Below are 20,047 nucleotides of genomic sequence, written 5' to 3'. Positions count from 1 at the left end.
TTTTAAAATATTTGCTGCCTCTCCCTGGGTAAGGATTAAAATTAAGCTTGGTCCTGTGGCTTATTTTGACCAATGGAAAGTGAGTAGAAGTGATACAGGTCACTTCTTAGAGAGCAAGCCCTAAGGTCCTATGAGTGTTTTACTTTTTTTTTTCCTCTCGTCCCTGGTGGCTCAGATGGTAAAGCGTCTGCCTACAGTGCAGAAGATTCAGGTTCTATCCCTGGGTCGGGAAGCCCCCCTGGAGAAGGAAATGGCAACCCGCTCCAGTATTCCTGCCTGGAGAATCCCATAGACAGAGGAGCCCGGTGGGCTACAGTCCATCAAGTCTCAAAGAGTTGGACACAACTGAGCGATTCACTTTCTTTCACCTTCTTATTTAAGGTCTTTGATTCAAGGTGGACATTGAATTCTAAAAGGATGTGGGAGGGGGGATCGGGATGGGGAGCACATGTAAATCCATGGCTGATTCATGTCAATGTATGGCAAAAACCACTACAATATTGTTAAGTAACTAGCCTCCAACTAATAAAAATAAACGAAAAAATAAATAAATAAAAAATAAAAGGACGTGACTCATCCTCAGAAAATAGCACCACTGAGCCAGGGCTTCAGCTATAACTCCAGTGGGCCATCCTAATGCTCCATCCTACCTGCAGCATTCTGTAATATGACTAGTGGCCCCATGATATCCTGCTTCAAATCTCTTTCGCTGTAGAGTGAGCCCAGTTTATGCCGAATCCCATGCCAGCAGATCAAATACTTTGTAAACTCTTGAAGCAGGAAAGGCAAACCTAAATCTGGAGTATGTGTCTAGTTCTGTGATTGTTTGCTCTTCCAGGGAGGAATGGTCCAGTGTATTCAACTTGCCACCAAGTGGCCAGTTCATTTTCTTGAGAATTGGTGCCAGTGTTGGCCTCTGTTACTGGCAAGTTGATCATCGGGTGGCAGAAACAGCCAATCATGTTTGTAAGTAGAAGCCAATACATGTCGTCTGTTCCACTATGACCACGCTAAGCTGGCAGTTCTTTCTGTTACTAAAAGTACATGGTCTAGATTAGTATTTCCAGGTGTGGAATACACAAACTCCAAAACCCAAAGAGGCTTACTAGGCATTGTGTTATCTAATGGTGGGAGGTATTATTCATGGGTTTTGTTGTTTCATTTAATGTGTTATTCATGGTAGGAGGTGCGGTGCAATAATTTATCTTTTATTAATACTTTGGCTGGTGTGTCTTGGCATGTTGCCCATGATCTCTGGTTGCTGATGATTTTAATTGATGAGGAAGTATTCTGACCATTCATGAGGTTTATATCCCACCTCATGGAGCCCATATATTTAAACAGAGCTTCCAACATGCTAGCCCCTTCTTGCATATCCGACTTTATTATTAGCATAATACAGTGACTCAGTGTGATAGTCTGCAGGCTTTCCAGACAGTTCTGAACATGGCAGATTATATAATGGCAGAAGGATAGAGAGTTCACAAAGCCCCAGGGCAGAGCAGTAAATGTATACTCATATATTATAAGTGAATGTAAATTGCTTCTGATTTTCTTTTCCGATAAGGAGAGGGAAAAACTCTCTTGCCAGATCAAACAACACTTGTCATGGACCTCCAGGCCATGCTACGTAGAGATCTGACATCAGACATGGATCCTACAGCTGGGGCTGCTCGCTGCGGTCTGTGGTCATCCTCTGGACGAGCATGTTAAATGATCCTTTAGATCTTAAGGGAGGCACTGATATCGGCCATTTCCCCCACCACCTGGGGTGCGGTACTACTTTTATTCACTATATTGGCAGTGTCAGGGGTGACTTTTAAGGGCTTTCATCTGGCCTTCCCACCATCAGACCTCTTATTCTCTAGACAAAGGACTCAGTGTGGACTGACCCAAATACCAAGCAAATCTATCCAGATTTCTACATGTGAGGGCCAGGAAAATGACCGTGAGGGGTTAGCAGACTGTACAAACCCACTATGAGCCTCTTCTCAGAGAGGGTGTCGTGTGTTACCTGACCCCCCCATCCACCCTGCCCTCACAGAGGAGCTGGAATGACACATCAATGCTCTAGTTGTCAACAGCAACTCAGGCTTGTTCCTCTTTGGGTTCAATGCTCTCTTCTCTAGTGTGATGTGGCCTGAATAAATGGCCATCGGTCCTACTAAGGAAAGACTGGGAAATCATCACTGTAAATAGTTGCTGCCTTGTCACAGGGGCCTGACCCGTGGAATTCCAGTTCCCTTTCAATCGTGTGATGTGAAGCCTGAAAACTGACTCAGATCCAGAAATTAGACACAGGAAACTGTACCTGTCCCTGAAGATGGAAAAGAGCTGAAGACCCTCTCATGACAGCATCCCAGTCAAGGGGGTATCAGAGCGTTCATTAGAGGTGGATTGCCATACCCATTCTAGCCTCTCTCCATCATTTCTTTTAACAACAAAGTTCTCTTTGGGAGAAACTCATGAGCCTGAAGCAACCACAATCAATACTACTTTTAGATAATTATAGGAGGCACTTGTCAGACAGTGAAAAGGAGCTCGAGACCGGACAGAGACTCAGTGATGGTTTTGGAACCTGTGATCTTACTTGCACAAGATCTTGTTTGATGTCATTATCAAAATTCCCCTACAGATGGTCACTAAAACAACACAAAAAGTGGTTACATTGGAGGTAGACAGTACACTCACACAGAAACAAATACAGAAAAGAAAGCTAAAGCAATTTAGTTTTCTAAGCATTGAAAAACAAGGGCTGTGACCTAACCATCACAAGCACCTTAAAGAAAAAATGATGATGTTGTATGGTGGAAGAGTGAGATGATTCCAGTAGTGAAACTAGTAGTGATGGCCAGAGTCTGGTGGTAAAGATGCATGTGAAGAAACCAGCTACTGGCTTCCCCCGCATCTGTGCCAAGAGAAACTTAGCATATCATTCTCTCCTGACCATGCATGCTCTTTGTGACCCCCTGGACTATAGCCTACCAGGCGCCTCTCCAGGCAAGAACACTGGAGTGGGTTGCCATGCCCTCCTCCAGGGGATCTTCCTGACTCAGAGAGCAAACCCACGTCTCCTGCGTCTCCTGCATTGCAAGTGGATTCTTTACCCCTGAGCTACCTGGGAAGCCCTTCCTGACCACAGGACAGTGCATGGGAAGGCTTCATGAAATTTCCACGAGTTGTCTTTGCATCCCCAATTTCAGAACCACTTGACAACTTCCCTGTAACTAATAGCATCTGCATAAATTCACCTTTTAACTCAACACATCAGGGAAGAACAACGGGGAAAATTCAGGTTAGGAGAAACACTCATAGAGGAAGCAGAGGGGAGAAGTGGAAGAGCAGAAAACCTGAATACAGAAACAAAGAAAAACTAGAAAAATAAAAATCCAGTAAGTGTATATAAAGGTAATGTTGCTCAGAGATGAATGCATCTTGTTATTATAGGCATTTTATTATATATTTTGGGCCTCTGTGGACATGGTTAGGAAATCTCATTTGGTGGACAGTGGCCTATTTCCTAAAGTTTATCAGAATCCTATTATACTCTAATCTTCTCTTAAAGCATTTATCCTTGGCTTTGGATTGTCCACAAATCCAATTAGCACACTTTCAACTCAATTTACCAAGTATTTAATAGTAAGACTGAATAGAATGAGATTGAAAAGGGCTTCTTCTAACATACAAGTTGTCATTAAGCTTCTACAAATAAAGGCAATTCATATTCTAAGGGTTTCCCTTTAAGATTGGGATGAAATCCAACTGTTACCATAACAGCAATAACAATAACCGTCATGGGTTTACTACATATATTTTTATAAAACTAACTCACAACCATCATTTTAGTTATTCTTTTCAATAACCCTGGCAGGGCAGCTAAGCATCACCAAGTAAATTCTTGATACAATATTGTTTAACTTTGGAAGATGTGAAAATAGTCATTAATCTTTGTAATACTTATAAAATCTAAAATGGCTTAGACAGTTTGGAATAAGATCTAAACTTCTGTTCAGTATCTTAGTATTGCCTACTAGCCCTGTCCCATGATATGGAACCATATTTTTCTTGTCTCAAAATATTCATCCTTCTTTATTTGTCATGGAGCAAAAAACTCCCTACGCTTTTAAAAAATATGAAGGGAGATTAAAAAAAAATTGTCATTTAAATTTTCTGTCAACATCTATTCCTGCATGCAACAAAACTGCTGAATCACTGCATCCCGCCCAAGATGGCCTTGGCCACTGCTCTGAGTGGCTGTTACGTGTCTCATTATCCTACCACATGGTTTCTCCTCCCTTTCACTTGCCTGAGGAAACTCCGCTTCATGGACCTCTGCTGACCATTGATGGATAACATGATGGATAACGAAGCTATGAGGAAAATTTCATGAAACTCTCTAGAAGTTGGAGCCCTCAAACAGTTTTCTTTGGATAATGCAGAGCATCACTGTGATAACTCAGCCTCCTCTGAGGACTTAGCATTGCTGGGAGCAAAGCCTCATTAGAAATTATTTTCGAAGCAGTTGGCCCAAAGATCCTCTAGCCCCAATCAGGTGCTTTAAAGCTACCAGGATACAGGACAAATTTATACTTGCCCTGCCTGCAAAGAACACCTTCATGTCTATTTTTCTGTCTAAAGACATTGTTAGGATCTTCATACTCTAGCTATTGTTGACTGAGAAATGCATGGTAGATGCAGTGGTGTCTCTTGTTACTGACATACGTGACGCTGCGGGTGCCTGGCTGAACCACGCCAGGTCTTAGCAAGCTCTTCCTCACCTTGCTGGTCCCTTGTCTCTTTAACAGAAGGCTCTCGACTGAGGAACTGAAAGTTTTCCCCCTTTTCATATATTTCTGAGACATACCGGGATATGCCTGCAGCTTTCCTCAAAGCCCCCAGGGCAGAACAACACCACTAAAGGTTACTCTTCTGCACTTTATCCCCACCTCTATCCTAAAGCACCTTCAAGCTATCTGCTCTGAGTCTGTAGAAACAAGTTTATATTTTTAAAGGCGTTCTTACAATTCTTGATATTTTTGATGAGACTGAGTTTTGATGAGAATATTACTTCTCAATCAACCCCTTTTCTTTCCAAATACCCTGTCATCTTCTATGACTCCCTCAGTACTTTTATTCTCTGCTTCCATCAAGAGTGGGAGGGCTGCCAGGCAGAGGTCATAAATGTCCTCATCTATGTGGGAAGATAGATTCACTTTTTACGTGAACCAGATCAGAAACTTTTCAATATGAAAGAGAAGAGTTAACTCATCATACCAAGCATACTCTGCAAAAAATGGTTTGCTTATTTTAAGTCACTTTGGCTATGGACCAAAGTGCAAAGTACAAAATAAGTTTCCTATCATTGTTTGGACTTGGGTCCCTATATAGCAAAAAAAAAACCTAGACAGTGTATTAAAAAGCAGAGACATCACGTTGCTGACAGAGGTCTATATAGTCAATGCTATGGTCTTACCAGTAGTCATGTACAGATGTGAGAGTTGGACCATAAAGAAGGCTGAGCACTGAAGAATTGATGCTTTCTCCAAGTGGTGTTGGAGAATGCTCTTGAGAGTTCCTTGGACAGCAAAGAGGTCAAATCAGTCAATCCTAAAGGAAATCAACAGTGAATACTCATTGGAAGGACTGATGCTGAAGCTGAAGCTCCAATACTTTGGCCACCTGATGTGAAGAGCTGGCTCTTTGGAAAAGACCCTGATGCTGGGAAAGATTGAAGGTGGGAGGAGAAGAGGGGAGCAGAAGACGAGACAGTTAGATAACATCACTGACTCAATGGACATGAACTTGAGCAAACTCCAGGAGATGGTGAAGGACAAGGAAACCTGGTGTGCTGCAGTCCATGGGGTTGCAAAAAGTAGGACATGACTGAACAACAAGTGTTAGCAGATGTTACTCTTTTATTAGAGAGTGTGATCCTAGGGGGTGGAAAACAGTGCTGTGTGTGAGCGGCGGTTGAACTCGAAGAGAGAGAAGAAGAGAGAAGTCCCTTCCTGTCAGTCCCTGATCACTGCTCAGCCTCCCACAGACCTGTTCCCCCTACAGTCCATCATTACCCAATTGTAATTGTCCACGGAAGACATGTACATATATTCAAAAATATTAATCTAGTTCATTTTGTAAATTATGAAGTCTGTAAAGTCTGAAACAGACTTAATATTCAAGTAATGCAGCCATAATTTTGGAAATAATATGGCATTTTTTTAAATTCATCTAGAGCCGTGAAATGATTAATAATGTTTCAGGCTTGATGAAATCAATAAACATGAATTAACACAAGATTTAAGGCCAAATAGATAACCTCTTCTCTCCTTCCTCCACCCTAACCACCACACCCAATGGACTAGGAAAACCTCTTGGAAAATAGACAGTATTCATGGTTGTAGGAAAAAATATTTGGGACAGGAAAGGACATATGCTGTATTTCTAAGGAGAATATAGGATCCCTTGTTTGCAGTGACCCTCCAAACTCTTAAAGAGGAAAAGGACATCTTCTGATGTCTTATATTCATCTACTAAAGAACTGACTTAATTCATGTGTTCAATACATTTCTGAATATAATACTTGAATTAGAATCAGGTGAATGGTTGTGATGAAATGCAACAGTAATCACAAGCTTTTCTCACAGTGTTTTTCTCAGCTTAAGAGTTCTGACTTGTTATTTTATTATTCACACATAACATGTAATGTAGTGATTCTATATAAACTCAGCAGTTAACACATGACCTCTTTTGTCTTGTTTGTTTTTCAAATGATGAAGCATCTGTGAGCCATACATCATCACTCTTTTTTCTGATTTGCAAAAATCACTTCTACCCTTTTTAAGCTGAGACACCCTCTGGCAAGATCAACTTTAATGAGATGACCTCTCTTGCATAATTCCCTACAAAGATGTACAGAGAGTTACTCTTACTAGGTTTATAATTACAGACAAATTTTATAGAACCCTCAGCAACACTGCCTGGAAGAAAATTCACAGATTGATATGTGTGATGAGAAATTATTCCCACAATTTTGTGTTCTCTCACTCAATCTGCTCATGGTGATGGAAAGCATTTACAGGGCGAAGAGTATTCTAAAACAGTAGCAACTGAATGACTGGGTCATTTGCTAGAAATGCACTAAAATAGTATGATTTTTGCTTCCACCATGGAAGGTGATAGGTCAAGTAACTCAAATAATCTGACCCTGGGCTAAGTCTCCTCCAGATCCCCCGCCCCCGAATTTGCTGTGTCTTCACACATGGCTCCGTCCTCTGCCTGTCGTCTCCCCTCTATGGACCACTGCGCCACAAAAAGAGGGGAGTGAGTCCTGGGTGGGATAACATGGCTCTCTAGATGAGGACTGGCAACACAATGAGGTAGTAAGGCAAAGCTCAAGGGCAACTACTTTGAAGTCATTAGGACTCACAATAAGGTCCTTGTGGTGAAACAATGGCTCCCGCCTTCTATAATACGTGCTTATTGGTAGATAGCCTCAGGGAGTGACCCTTGACATTTATGATACGTAAACAGCATCTCTTCAGTCAGTTCAGTCACTCAGTCGTGTCTGACTCTGCAGCCCCGTGGACTGTAGCACTCCAGGCTTCCCTGTCCATCACCAACTCCCGGAGCTTGCTCAAATTCATGCCCATCCAGTCAGTGATGCTATCCAACCATCTCATCCTCTGTCGTCGCTTTCTCCTCCTGCCTTCAGTCTTTCCCAGCATCAAGGTCTTTGCCAGTGAGTCAGTTCTTCACATCAGGTGGCCAAAGCATTGGAGTTTCAGCTCCAATGAATATTCTCACTTCCAATGAATATTCAGGACTGATTTCCTTTAGGATGGACTGGTTTGATCTCCTTACAGTCCAAAGGACTCTCAAGAGTCTTCTCCAACACCACAGTTCAAAAGCATCAGTTCTTCAGTGCTCAGCTTTCTTTATAGTTCAACTCTAACATCCATATATGACTACTGGAAAAACCATAGCTTTGACTAGATGGACCTTTGTCGGTAAAGTAATGTTTGACTAGACAGACCTTTGTTGGCAAAGTAATGTCTCTGCTTTTTAATATGCTGTCTATGTTTGTCATAGCTTTTCTTCCAAGGAGCAGGCGTCTTTAATTTCATGGCTGCAGTCACCATCTGCAGTGATTCTGGAGCCAAGAAAAGAAAGCCTGTCACTCTTCCCTTGTCTCCATCTCTGTGCTGTGCTTTGTCGCTCGGTTGTGTCCAACTCTTTTCAACCCCATGGACTGTAGTCCACCAGAGTCTTCTGTTCATGCCCTCCAGGAAAGCATACTAGAGTGGGTTACCATGCCCTCCTCCAGGGGATCTTCCCAATCCAGGGATCGAACTTGGGGCTCCTGCACTGCAGGCGGATTCTTTACTGTCTCAGCCTCCAGGGAAGCCACCAAGTTTCCATCTCTACATGAGAAAATTCCTGAGGGAGTCGCAAGGAGGGGTGAGGGGAATGTCGCACAAAATCAATGTGTGAACCATATCAAAGAGAACAAGTTATCAGGAATAAGCAGAATGCTTGATGAAGGTGGAGCAGAGTTGGCTGTTAAAAGGCAGCTATAATCTTGTCTCATCCTATTTCAATGAAATCCTTGCTCAGAGGAACACATAAAAGAAAGTTGACTGGGATTTTGAATGTGGTAAAGACTTTTTATTTGATAGCATTAGCATGTTATTATCCCCAAGTAACTCTCATATATCTACATAGTTGCAGGGCTGTTTCTGAAGACCATCAGAAGTAAAAAGTGAATATTCATTTTTGTGTGAATGTAGATCATCTGAGTTCCTCAGTTCCATTTGGCATGCTTTGTAAAAGTGTCTTCTCCAAGTTCACTGAAATCTAAAATGGATTAGAGGGCTGATTCCTTTGAAGATTTTATTTTAATTCTCTGCTAGTCATTCAAATTTCCCCCCAAAGGAGTTTAAGATATAACTAATTTTAGAATTTAAGAGTGATTAAATACCCAATTAAATTGAACAATGAAAGTATAATGTAACAGAAATTAATAGTGTGCGGAGGATAATATTTTGGAGGTTTTTGATGTTTGATGACTTTTGTTTGCTTCTTTCTTAACACATGAAGCATTTCCCTGTATTACAAGTACAGAGTTGTTTTTCAACTTCACAGTCCCCTTCTGAACAGCACTGTGATGCCAACAATAGTTTCTATGGATTAAGCTCCCCTAGTCAGAAGACCAGGTAGAATAAATACAGATGTGTAGAGATAGAGACATAGAGATATAAATGTATATAGTCACATATGTCACCAGAAGACTGGGTAAATTGAATACACACATGTATATGACATATACACCGTATTATATAATTATCACCTGTGTTTTCACAGGTCACACAACTAAGATTAAAAATATCCCCATAAACAATTGTAACAGTTAAATAGTTATAAAATCATTTCCTCTGTGGTGCTTATACCTCAAGACCCTATAACAAAACTCAGAAAGAAGCCAGTGTAGCCAAGTGTGTCTCCTTCAGGGATGGTGTGAACGGCAAGCAGAATGGCTTGTCCTCACTTGTGTAGGGTATGGCTGATGTCCCTCACCACTCGGGAGTCCCGTCTTTTCCAGGCATCGGCCTTGTGGTTTCCTTGCCCACAGACTACAGTTTTACCTGATGCAAGCCCTGGACCACATCTGGTTGTACGGCATGGTGTTGCTCTCCCTGGATGGGTGCCCTGAATTTGGAAGGACGTCCAGAGCTTTAGTGAACTTGCTTTTCCATACATTCTGTGGCCCTCTCACCTCTTAAGGGCTCAAACACAAGTCTGTGACGTGGGTAGGGCAGGGAAAAAGGGGAGCAAGGAAACCACAGAAGTGAGACCTCTCACCTTGACTCATTGACTTAGGACCTGACTTGTGCACTTAGAAACTCGTCTGCTACTGTGGGTTGTTTTTTTTTTTTTTCTTCTGCTTCCTGTCCATGACTGAACACATCTGAATTTTCTGGGGAACTGAGCTCAGGCTCAAAACTTGAAATACTCTCCCCTGTTACCTATTTTAAATATATTTTTTCTAATATATGATGATGAAAAAGGGAAATATGTCTACATTAATGCAGTTTTACCACGGAGACAATGTATTCGGCTCCAGGGTCACATAGCAACCTTAATGCAATATGCAAAGCCCAGGTGATTAAGAGAATTAATAACCATAATGCAAAATAATCCGTTATTTCTCTATATCCGGTCAAAAAAGTATTGTTGTTCAGTCGCTGAGTCATGTCTGACTCTGTAACTCCATGGACTATAGCAGGCCAGACTTCCTTGTCCTTCACTGTCTCCCAGAATTTGCTCAAATTCATGTCCATTTAGTCAGTGATGCTATCTAACCATCTCATCCTCTGCCACCCCCTTCTCTTTTTGCCTTCGATCTTTCCCAGCATCAGGGTCTATTCCATTGAGTCGGCTCTTTGCATCAGGTGGCCAAAGTATTGGAGTTTTATTTTCAGCATCAGTCGTTCCATTGAGTATTCAGGTTTGATTTCCTTTAGGACTGACTGGTTTGATCTCCCTGTTGTCCAAGGGACTCTAAAGAGTCTTCTCCAGCACTGTAGTTTGAAAGCAACAGTTCTTCAGCGCTCAGCCTTCTGTATGGTCCAATTGTCACATCCGTACGTAACTACTGGAAAAACCATAGATTTGACTATATAGACCTTTGTTGGCAAAATGATGTCTTTGCTTTTAAATACGCTGTCTAGGTTTTTCATGGGATTCCCTCATAGCTTAGTCGGTAAAGAGTCTGCCTGCAATGCAGGAGACCTGGGTTTGATTCCTGGGTCAGGAAGATCCCCTGGAGAAGGAAATGGCAACCCACTCCAGTATTCTTGCCTGGAGAATCCCATGGACGGAGGATCCTTGTGGGCTGCAGCCCACGGGGTGGCAAGAGTCAGACACGACTTAGCGACTAAATCACCACCAGGTTTGTCACAGCTGTTCTTCACAGGAGCAAACGACTTTTAATTTCATGGTCGCAGTCACCATCTTCCATGATTTTGGAACCCAAGAAAATAAAATTGTGACTATTTTCACTTTTTCCTCATCTATTTTCTGTGAAGTGATAGCACTGGATGCCGTGATCTTATATATATATAAGTTTTAAGCCAGTCTTTCCACTCTCCTCTTTCACCTTCATCTAGAGGCTCTTTAGTTCCTCTTCACTTTCTGCCATTAGAATGGTATCATCTGCATACTAAAGTTTGTTATTTCTCCTGGCAGTCTTGATTCCAGCTTGATTCCAGCCCGGCATTTTGCATGGTGTACTCTGCATATGAGTTAATTAAACAGGGTAACAATAAACAACCTTATCGTACTCCTTTCCCAATTTTGAACCAGTCAGTTGTTCCATGTAAGGTTCTGTTGCTTTTTGACCTGCATACAGATTTCTCAGGAGACAGGTAAGGTGATCTGGTATTCCCATCTTTTTAAGAATTTCCCACAGTTTGTTGTGATCCACACAGTCAAAGGCTTTCGCCTAGTCAATGAAGCAGAGGTAGATATTTTCCTGGAATTCCCTTGCTTTCTCAATGATCCAATGAATGTTGACAATTCAATCTTTAGTTTCTCTTTGTTGTTGTTCAGTCACTCAGTTGTGTCTCTTTGTGACCCCATGGACTGCAGCATGCCAGGCTTCCCTGTCCTTCACCATCTCCCGGAGTTTGCTCAAACTCATGTCCATTGAGTCGGTGATGCCATCCAACCATCTCATCCTCTGTCATCCCCCTCTCCTCCTGCCTTCAATCTTTCCCAACATCAGGGTCTTTTCCAGTGTCAGCTCTTCACATCAGGTGGTCAAAGTATTGGAGCATCAGCTTCAACATCAGTCCTTCCACTGAATATTCAGGACTGATCTCCTTTAGGATGGACTGGTTTGATCTCCTTGCTGTCCAGGGGACTCTCAAGAGTCTTGTCCAAACCACAGTTTGAAGGGATCAGTTCTTTGGCGCTCAGCCTTTTTTATTGTCCATTAGCCCCACTGTAGAGCCACTGGGCAGGCGACACACAAACTGGAGAACAATTATACCAAAGAAGTCCTCACACTGCAGTGAAAGTTCTAGGACCCACAGCAGACTTCCCAACCCGCAAAGATGCAGCAAAGGGGCTGACTGTGAAGGTCAGCTCCCTCGTGACAACCTTGTTTCTCTGCCTTTTCTAAATCTAGCTTGTCCACCTAGAAGTTCTCGGTTCACATACTGCTAAAGCCTAACTTGAAGGACTTACAGCATAACCTTACTAGCATGTGAAATGAGCACATTTGTCCAGTAGTTTAAAAATTCTTTGGCACTGCCCTTCTTTGGGATTGGAATAAAATCTGACCTTTTCCAGTCCTGTGGCCACTGTTGAGTTTTCCAAATTTGCTGGCATTTTTTTTTTTTTGAGCTTCTAATTTTTATTTATTTTTTTTAATTTATTTTTTTTTATAGTTGGAGGGAATTATACTTCACAACATTTCAGTGGGTTTTGTCATACATTGATATGAATCAGCCATAGATTTACACGTATTCCCCATCCCGATCCCCCCTCCCACCTCCCTCTCCACCCGATTCCTCTGGGTCTTCCCAGTGCACCAGGCCGGAGCACTTGTCTCATGCATCCCACCTGGGCTGGTGATCTGTTTCACCGTAGATAATATACATGTTGTTCTTTCGAAATATCCCACCCTCACCTTCTCCCACAGAGTTCAAAAGTCTATTCTGTATTTCTGTGTCTCTTTTTCTGTTTTGCATATAGGGTTATCGTTACCATCTTTCTAAATTCCATATATATGTGTTAGTATGCTGTAATGTTCTTTATCTTTCTGGTTTACTTCACTCTGTATAATGGGCTCCAGTTTCATCCATCTCATTAGGACTGATTCAAATGAATTCTTTTTAATGGCTGAGTAATATTGCTGGCATATTGAGTACAGCACTTTAACAGCATCATCTTTTAGGATTTTAAATAGCTCAGCTGGAATTTTGTCACCTCCACTAGTTTTGTTCATAGTAATGCTTCCTAAGGTCCATTTGACTTCACAGTCCGGGGTGTCTGGCTCTGGGTGAGTGAGCATACCATCATGGTTATCCTTGTCATTAAGAGCTCTTTTGTATAGTTCTTCTGTTTATTCTTGCCACCTCTTCTTAATCTCTTCCTACTCTGTTAGGTCCTTACCATTTCTATCACTTATCATGTCCATCCTTGCATGAAATATTCCTTTGGTGACTCTGATTTTCTTGAAGAGATCTCTAGTCTTTCTCATTCTGTCGTTTTCCTTCACTTCTCTGCATCATTCCCTGAAGAAGGCCTTCTCCTTGCTATTCTCTGTAACTCTGCATTCAGTTGGGTATACCTTTCACTTTCTCCCATGCTTTTCACTTCTTTTCTTTCCTCAACTATTTGGAAAGCCTCCTCGGACAACCACTTAGCCTTCTTGCATTTCTTTTTCTGTGGGGTGGTTTTGTTCACTGCCTTCTGTACAGTGTTACAAACCTTGTCCATAGTTCTTCAGTCTGTCTGTCTACTAGATCTAATCCCTTAAATCTATTCATCACCTCCACTGATAATCAGTGGACTTGATTTAGATCATATCTGAATACCCTAGTGATTTTCCCACTTCCTTCCACATTCAACCTGCATTTTGTGATAAGAAACTGATGGGTCTAGGTCTAGTTCTGCTGACTGTATAGAACTTTTCCATCTATGACTGCAACCAGGTCTAGTTTTGCTGACTGTAGGGAGCTTTTCCATCTATGGCTGCAAAGAACAATATAGTCAATCTAATTTTGGTATTGACCATTTGGTGATATCCATGTGTAGAGTTGTCTCTTGTGTTGTTGGAAGAGAGTGTTTGCTATGACCAGTGCGTTCTCTGGGCAAAACTCTGTTAGCCTTTGTCCTGCTTCATTCTGTACTCCAAGGCCAAACTTGCCTGTTACTCCAGGTATCTCTTGACTTCCTACTTTTGCATTCCAATACCCTGTGATGAAAAGGACATCTTTTTTTGGTGTTAGTTCTAGAAGGTCTTGCAGGTCCTCATAAAATCATTCAACTTCAGCTTATTTAAAATCAGTGGTTGGGGCACAGGAGTGGGTTGCTGTGATGTTGAATGGTTTGCCTTGGATACAAACTGAGATCATTCTATCTTTTTTGAGATTGCACCCAAGTACTGCATTTCAGACTCTTTTGTTGACTATGAGGGCTAATTTATTTCTTCTAAGGGATTCTTGCCCACAGTAGGAGATATAAGGTCATCTGAATTAAATTCGTCCATTTCCGTCTATTTTAGTTCACTGATTGCTAAGATGTTGGTGTTCACTCTTGCCATCTTCTACTTGACCATGTCCAAATTACCTTGATTCATGGACCTAACACTTCAGGTTCCTATGCAGTATTGTTCTTTACAGCATCAGACTTTACTTTCATCGCCAGACACATCCACAACTGAGCTTCGTTTCCTCTTTGACCCAGCCTCTTCATTCTTTCTGGAGCTATTAATAATTGCCCTTGGCTCTTACCCAGTAGCATATTGGATGCCTTCTAATCTGGGGTGGGGGGAACGCTCATCTTCTGGTGTCATATCTTTTTGCCTTTTCAACACATGGTCCACTGGAGGAGGAAATGGCAAACCATTCCAGTTTCCTTGCCACAAGAACCCTGTGAATAGTATCAACAGAATAGTATCTGTAACTAGCACAGTTTAATTTGTCCATTTGTCAACTTTGTGTCACAGAGACCGAGTTCCTACAACAAAGAGTAGGTTTTGATGTGACTGTTGGAAATAGGGCTTTTACTAGACACAGATGGCTTCCTGAGTAGGGTACCACACAGAGGAATTTGGGTTACACAAAGAATTCCAAAGCATATGAGAGATGGTTCATGTAGGGAAAAAGATGGTATGTGGGAAGAAGGTGTCAGTAAGTTGATCATGCCAAGCCCATAGTGCAAGAGGCATAGAGTTGAATGCCTCAGAGACCAGCATAAGATGTCCAGTAAAAACCCTATTTCCAACCATCTACATTTGTCTGATACTGAAAATGTCCTTGGACGTAGGATGTCTAGTGCTAAAACCATGACATCCTAACCCTAAACCAGCTGGAGGCTGCGCTAAGTCACGTCAGTCATGTCTAACTCTTTGGACCCCATGGACACATGGGAGGAGCCTGCCAGGCTCCTCTGTCCATGGGATTCTCCAAGCAAGAATACTGGAGTGGGTTGCCATTCCCTTCTCCAAGAGATCTTCCTGACCCAGGGATTGAACTTGTATCTCTTACATCTACTGCATTGGCAGGAGGGTTTTTCACCTGTAGCGCCACCTGGGAAGCCCCAACTGGAAGCCACCAGATCTTAGTTGGGATTGTAACAATCGGTGAAAAGAAATTATAAGAAATTTATGAAGTATATATACACAAAGCAAGGACTAGAAGTTTCTCACTAATTATCTATTTTATTTCTACTTTCTTATTAGAACCATCCAAAAAGTCACTTAGCTCTTAGAACTCTTTGTACTGCTTGAAAGTAATTCATCACCTAAATTCAGTTGATGCTTCAAAAAAAATACTATGGTTCATTAACTCACAAAATTAGTTGAAAGGACTCTAAGCACCCTTATAATGCAGGGAAATTTACTTTTTTCCTCTTATTCAAAGTATTGCCTTTTAGCTCAAATAAATAAAACTTTGTACATTATTGTGATTTATCAAAAATCTCATATTACACTATTTTAATGGGATAAAATATATTCTAAGATCACTCATTTACTTTTGCTTGCTTATCACTTCAAGCATTAAAAAATGTAGTTAACATGTATGTCCAGCCTTGAAGTTAAAAAAATGTATTAAGGTATTTCATTTGACTTACATATCAAAAAAGGTTTTTTGTTTATTCAGGAAAAACTTAATATCATACAAAGAAATCTCAATGTGTCTCTTACAAAGACTTAATCAGCTTACTTTTATTATCCATATATGGGCTTCAAATTGTTTCATATTTAATTAGAAAACTACCTTTCTCTAAATATGAAGTATCACCTTTTCACAAATTAATTAATTTTAGTAAAGTCATTTAGTGACTTAAATACTCTTAAGCATTGATATCGTTGACTTAGTTTTAAGATGGCTGACAACTATAAGCAGTGCCTTGAAGTTTAAGGAACAGGGGAAGAGAGTTGTTATGTAAATAGCATAGTCACTATATAATAAGGAGTGAAGAGGAATGCTTCCCTGAAACCCTCAGCTGACAAGATTATATCTTAAAGTGAGGGTCTGCTCAATTTTTACTCTCTCTGCCTATACATTCATTATTATGGAATGCTCCATCCATTCAGCTATGAAACATCAATTCCTAATAATTGTGATAATTGAGTTTTCACATAAACCAGTGTCTTCCTGGTGGCTCAGATGGTAAAGAATCTGCCTGCAATGTGGGAGACCTGGGTTCGATCCCAGGGTTGGGAAGATCCCCTGGATGAGGGCATGGCAACCCACTCCAGTATTCTTGCCTGGAGGACTCACATGGACAGAGGAGCCTGGCAGGCTTGTCCATGGGGTCACAGAGAGTTGGACACGATTGAGTGACTAAGCACAACACAGTGTCTCCAAATAGAAAGGCAAACTGATGCACTGAATCTGAAACAAAACTCCTCAAGCCTTCCAAATTTATTTCCCTGTTTTTGTTTGTGCTTGTTATGATTCAGGAGCCTTTTTAAAAAATCGTTTTTAGGTTGTCACCATTTAATCTACTGAGTAACTTGGTCCAAAGAAAGGCCAAATTATTTGGTCAAAAGCAAGGCTAGAATAGAAAGGAAGAAACATAGTGACATCCTTGTTACTGTGTATATTCAAGTTGAATTTTTATTGATCACTGGGAGTCAAAACAAGTTCTTAAAAAATATAAGGGAAACATGTGGAAGAACTTTCTGGACCAGGAAGAGACAGAGACCACTGTCTGTCTACTACTAAATAATGTCAGGTCTTTGATTAATTATTGACCATACTCATCATAAAACCACACCATAAGCTCGTGAAAAATGTATTCTCTAGTCCAGCTTTATCTACTCCAGGAGTAAGTTTTTGTTTTTGGTTAACAAACTTTTCTCCAAGAAAAAGAAAACAGAACTATATGTAATAATATGTTTTCAAAACCTTTGTCTATCCCCTACATGATCATCTTGCTCAGTTTTATGAATTTTATTCTTTTGTGAATAATATTTATTTTTAACAATTCGTCTCATTTTGCCAATAAAGGCCCATATAGTAAAAGGTATGGTTTTTCCAGTAGTCATATATGGATGTGAGAGTTGGACCATAAAGTAAGCTGAGCACTGAAAAATTGATGCTTTTGAATTGTGGTATTGGAGAAGACTCTTGAGAGTCCCTTGGACTGCACAGAGATCAAACTAGTCAATCCTAAAGGAAATCAACCCTGAATATTCATTGGAAGGACTGATGCTGAAGCTGAAACTTCAATACTTTGGTCACCTGCTGTGAAAAGCTGACTCACTGGAAGAGACCCTGATGCTGGGAAAGATGAAAGGCAAAAGGAAAAGGGGACGGCAGAGAATGGATGGTTAGATAGCATCACTGACTCAATGAACATGAATTTAAGCAAACTCTGAAATATAATGGAAAACAGAAGAGCCTAGCCTGATGCAGTCTGTGGAGTCACAAAGATTTGGGCCCCACTTAGTGACTAAACAACAGAGTCTCATTTTGAGCAAGTTCTCAAAATGAGAATATTTTAGGAATGCAATCACAAGCAGGAAAATGAGGAAGCTGATGACAGGGAGCATGTGTACTCATTCGTGAACTTGTAAGTGTTGCCTGAGCATTTCCGTACGCCCAAGCACTGCCGAGTGGGGACACGGTGACAAGAGGACTTGTCCCTGACCCCTGATGGCAGCAGGTCGGTAAGGATGAAGGTGGGGCGTCTGTCAGTGTGCAACAGCGGGCAGCAAAGGTGAAACCTTCTGTCTGGCTGTCCGCAGCCTGAGGCCGCAGCGTTCTACCGCAAACAGCTAAGGCTGTCTATAAAATCACTGCTGGTGACACTGAAGAGTGAAGATGCCCAAAGCAGAGAGCTGAATGCAGCAGGCTCTTCCCAGGCAAGACAGGGAACGACATCACCTCCAGAGTAACCAGCAGCTGTGGTCCATGTTTGCCATGCACAATGGAAAAGGGCTTCTTTACGGCACTGTTCATAGGATGGATCAGCAGCGGCTGCTAGGAAGCAATAGAGACACAGTTGAGGCACCTGGGCTTAACTTTTGAGTATTTCAGACAGGGAGGCTGGACGATAAAGGCTCTGAAATAAGTGCAGTGTGAGGTCATCTGTATGGATGGGAGGGGACTTCCTTTTGATACCCAAGTAAAGTAACTCAAAATTCCACCTTCTATAGGCACAGTCTTTCTCTCTCTCCTCAGTGGTTCGTCTTCCTCTAGGACTTGAAAATAGGATTGCTTTTCACTTACCTGCCTGAGACCTTCCTTTCCACCCTCTCCTGGGCCATGACCATCGCTCCACTCAGCCTTTGCGATCTACTCACTGTGCTGTGGATCACAGCCTGCACGCAAGGAGTCCTGCCTCCTGTCTGAATTCCCCAAAGTTCCAGCAACACAAAGCAAGTGTGTTCCTTCATGTGTTTTACGGAGAATATTTAGAAAAAAATAGCAGGTTACTGCTTCTAGAGATGTGGCCACCTTTCTCTGCTAAAGGAACCCTCACGGCCCGTGTCCCTCCAGTGGTCCAGGAAGCCTGCCATCTTGCGGAGTCCCTCTTCCTTTCCCCGGCCTACCATTCCAAAGTTCTCCTTCCTACCCGTGCACCTCCAGGCAGCACTGGCACACAGCAAAATTCCTGTTACTTTTTTAGAGTTAATTTATGTCCCAGTAGAGTGGATAAAGTTCCTCTTACTTCATTTGGCAGAACAAGAGAGTGATGGGATCCAACTTATGTTGGTTTGATTTATGATTTTTCCACTTTTTCACGTTGTGAAAGCAATACCTTGAATTCTGAATTTTGATCTTTTCTCAGGCCAGTGAGCGATACCTGGTACAATCCTTTCCCATGATCCTGGGGAGCAGCAGCTGCAGCTTCCAGGGACACACTATCACGAGGATGAACAACCATTACCCTTAAAACCATTGTTTTCCACGTTCACTCCAATGTACAATATATTACCGGAGACATTCAATACTTTACTGCAAAATAGGCTTTGAGTTAGATGATTATGCGCAACTATAGGCTAATGCAAGTGTTGTGAGTACGTCTAAAGTAGGCGAAGCTAAGCCCTGATGTTCGGTAGGTTTGTTGTTGTGTTAGTCACTAAGTTGTGTCTGACTCTTTTGTGATCCCGTGGGCTGTAGTCCGCCAGGCTCCTCTGTCCATGGGATTTCCCAGGCGAGAATACTGAAGTGGCTTGCCATTTCCTTCTCCAGGGAATCTTCCCACTTTGAGTAGGTTAAGTGTATTAAGTGCATTTTCAATTTAAGGATTGTTTTCAATTTATGATGGATTTCTGAGATGTAACCCCATCAGAAATCAAGGGAGATTGATAATTCTTACATAAAATATTTCCACTTAGGTCATCCCAGTAGCTATTACACAAAGCACGTGATCACACTGGGATGTTATCATGATCCATATTTAAGCCATTCAAATAGTAAAGCGTGTATCTGTGAAATCTCATTTTAAGAAATACTTCTCATAGGCCATATTTGGAAATCTAGTGCAGGCCTTCTTAACCTTAGACCCCATATTTGATAGAATATAGAAGCTAATGCTTGAATAGCATTTGGTTTTCCCAGGTTCTTTGTTTCAGAAGATCCCCAAAAACATACCACATCAACTCTGGGAAGCACACAGAGATTGTTTGAGAATGCCGAAGATCTGGGAAGTTTATAAAATAGTCTAAGTTGTCCCCATAGAGTTAAAGATGAAAAGAAATGAACAAGCTAGAGCACACACCTATACCCAGGAGATCATCTAGCTCAGTGAGGGGCGTCTCATTTCCCCAGGAGAGTCTACTCCCCAAGCAAGCAGACATTAA

At 41.6% G+C, this 20,047-nt stretch overlaps 2 long non-coding RNA genes across 2 annotated transcripts in view; both read left to right on the top strand.

Moving 5' to 3' along the window:
• LOC122432583 overlaps positions 1 to 941 on the top strand; it is a 156,147-nt gene extending 155,206 nt beyond the window's left edge. The window contains exon 5 of the long non-coding RNA XR_006266883.1: positions 839 to 941. This is a non-coding gene — a long non-coding RNA (uncharacterized LOC122432583). The remainder of the gene's footprint in view (positions 1 to 838) is intronic.
• A 4,869-nt stretch (positions 942 to 5,810) lies between these two features.
• On the top strand, positions 5,811 to 17,645 carry LOC122432584. Its single transcript, XR_006266884.1, has 3 exons — positions 5,811 to 5,823; positions 9,208 to 9,212; positions 17,574 to 17,645. It is a non-coding gene; the product is annotated as an uncharacterized LOC122432584 (long non-coding RNA).
• Positions 17,646 to 20,047: the final 2,402 nt, after the last annotated feature.

Source organism: Cervus canadensis, chromosome 31 (genome assembly GCF_019320065.1).
Source record: "Cervus canadensis isolate Bull #8, Minnesota chromosome 31, ASM1932006v1, whole genome shotgun sequence".
NCBI classification, from domain to species: domain Eukaryota; kingdom Metazoa; phylum Chordata; class Mammalia; order Artiodactyla; family Cervidae; genus Cervus; species Cervus canadensis.
This window is presented reverse-complemented; position numbering and strand designations above follow the sequence as displayed.